The following is a 2,618-nucleotide window of genomic DNA, read 5'->3' on the forward strand; positions in this document are numbered from 1 at the left end:
TTTGTGAAAAGGAGAAGAAATGGAGCTAAAATGACCACTATTTGTGCCTAAAAGATGAAAAAGGGGTGCTGAAGTGAAAAAGAGGTGCAAAAAGGAGACCCAGAGGCCCAAAGAGACAGACCAGCCCACGAAGGAGCTGGAAAGACCTAAAGAGCACGTGGAGACGCCCGTCTCCAACGTCTCTCTCTGCCACGTCACGATGAGGAGACGCCCGTCTCCAGCTCTCCCTATATTTTCTCCACTTGAGACGCACGTCGCAAGTCGTGTGCTGAGTCTCCCTAAAGAAGTGGAGACGTGCGTCTCCAAGCCCCAGTCTGAGAAGTTCCTACTTTCACGCATTCCAACTGCAAAGGCTCGCCTATAAATAGAGGCAGCCACTTCACTTCAAACTGTCCGATTTCCTGCTAACGAAGTGCTGCCGAAATTGTTCCGCGATTGCTATTTTTCTTCCTGCTTTCATTTAAACAGTCTTATTTTCTCATAACAATTTCTACACCGAAACTTGTTGTGAACCTTTTATAAATCTAGCCTTACGTTAGATTTATCGTTTTAATTCCTTGTTTTTAATTTCTGTCTGTTTAATTCCGAAGAACGATCCAGCCAACCTGTGGTGGAAGTTCGATACTTCAAGATTCAATTGCAATTTATTTTATTCAGGTTTATTATTTACCGCCTTTATTTATATTATTATTGCATGATCTATTATATGCCATTTAACATGCCTTTTATTATAAGCCAAATTAATTTATGCATGCTTAACCGTATTAATATGTCTGGCTAATTAACTAAGATATCGGTATGTAAAGTAAGTTAACTGTGGGATCCGAAATAAATTGGCTTAATTATATTTTATTAAATATCACTTGTTTTTGGTTTGTATGTCTAATTTAATTAGTAAGTCTTAAAACCAATAGAGCGAAAGTTTGAGGGGTTAAGACGGTCAAAGGTTAAAATCAATAGAGCGAAAGTTTGAGATCTTTAACTGGATAGTAGACATAAGACATTAGTTTTAAGGATGGCGAAAGCATATTAAAACTAATTAGAACTTATTTATTTTCAAAAAATGTTTTTACACCCGAGCGGGATGGCGAAAGCGTACGTTAGGGATATTAGCATGTTCCGAGTCAACAGAGCGAAAGTTTGAGATTAGGGGATTTAAATAGATAACGACTTCATAAAACGAGCATTTTATTAATTACGTTGTTTCCAAAGAGCTTTTCTAAAATCTAATGGGATGGCGAAAGCGTACATTACGAGTTAGGATAGTAATCTAAATCAACAGAGCGAAAGTTTGAGAGGAGGATTTTTAATCAATTGAATTAATAAAGATTTCTAATCGAATTATGCATTAGCCAATGGACCTTCGGATCACCTTAAGTTAAACGAAATACATACTGATATCCGTCTATTATTATATTTCTTAATATTCACAATCAATTTCCCTTAGGAACAATCAAAATATGAGTAGCCTTAGCTTTACATAGTAACCTTAGATAACGGTAGATCGATTCATAGTCCCTGTGGATTCGATATCTTTTAAAACTACACGACACGACTGTGCACTTGCAGTCATCAGATTAATAGACACGTAAAGTCGCGATCAAGTTTTTGGCGCCGTTGTCGGGGACTATTTAAGTCGATATCGTAACTCACTGTTACACCGTAGAGACTAGGGCAATTCTTTCCTTTCTTTCTGGACGATTGTATGCCAAATACTCGTTCACAAGGAGGAGATTTAATACAACGAATTAACGAGATCGAACGTTTCATTAACGTCAAACGTCGAGCTCGCAATCTTCCCGAAGTAGCACCAATTCCGATTAATCAGGAATTGACCTTTACTGATCAAATCAATCTAATTACCCCGAAGTTAGAGATGGCTGCTATTCGTCCTCTTCGAGACTATGCCGCTCCTTCACGCGCTGAACCGCACTCAAGTATCGCACCACCTGCGATTGAGGCGAACAATTTCGAACAAAAACCTTCGTTGGTACAAGCTGTTCAACAGAATCCATTCTCTGGAAGCCCTGCAGACGACCCCAACCTCCATTTATCTGTGTTCGTGCAATATGCCGACACTGTCAAAGCTAACAACGTTAGTTCCGAAGCTATTCGATTACGTCTCTTTCCCTTCTCCTTGAGAGATAGAGCTAGAGCGTGGCTTCAATCCCTACCTTCTAATTCCATAACTACATGGGACGAACTGAAAAGAGTATTCTTAGCAAGATACTTTCCGCCTAGCAAAACCGTTATGCTAAGAGGTCAAATCAACGGATTTACCCAGAAAGATAACGAATCACTCTTCGAAGCTTGGGAACGATACAAGGACATGCTTAAACTATGCCCTCATCATGGACTCGAACCATGGCTGATCATCCATACTTTCTATGGTGGTCTCCTTTATAACACTAAAATAACTATAGATGCCGCTGCTGGCGGAGCACTAATGGATAAACCCCATGATGAAGCATACAACCTCATAGAGAACATGGCACAAAACCATTACCAATGGGGTGGAGAACGAGCCGCTCTAGAGAAGACCCAAACCAAAGGAGGAATGTACAAAATAAGTGGTATAGACCGTGTTAACGCTAAAGTAGACGCTTTAACTCAAAAGA

General features: G+C 39.7%; 1 non-coding gene across 1 annotated transcript; it reads right to left on the reverse strand.

The window, feature by feature from the left end:
* Positions 1-2,251: 2,251 nt before the first annotated feature.
* Positions 2,252-2,358, reverse strand: LOC131608354 (small nucleolar RNA R71). The gene has a single exon (XR_009285619.1). It is a non-coding gene; the product is annotated as a small nucleolar RNA R71 (small nucleolar RNA).
* Between the last annotated feature and the right edge of the window lie 260 nt (positions 2,359-2,618).

The sequence above is a fragment of the Vicia villosa genome, linkage group LG5 (genome assembly GCF_029867415.1).
Source record: "Vicia villosa cultivar HV-30 ecotype Madison, WI linkage group LG5, Vvil1.0, whole genome shotgun sequence".
In the NCBI taxonomy this organism is placed as follows: domain Eukaryota; kingdom Viridiplantae; phylum Streptophyta; class Magnoliopsida; order Fabales; family Fabaceae; genus Vicia; species Vicia villosa.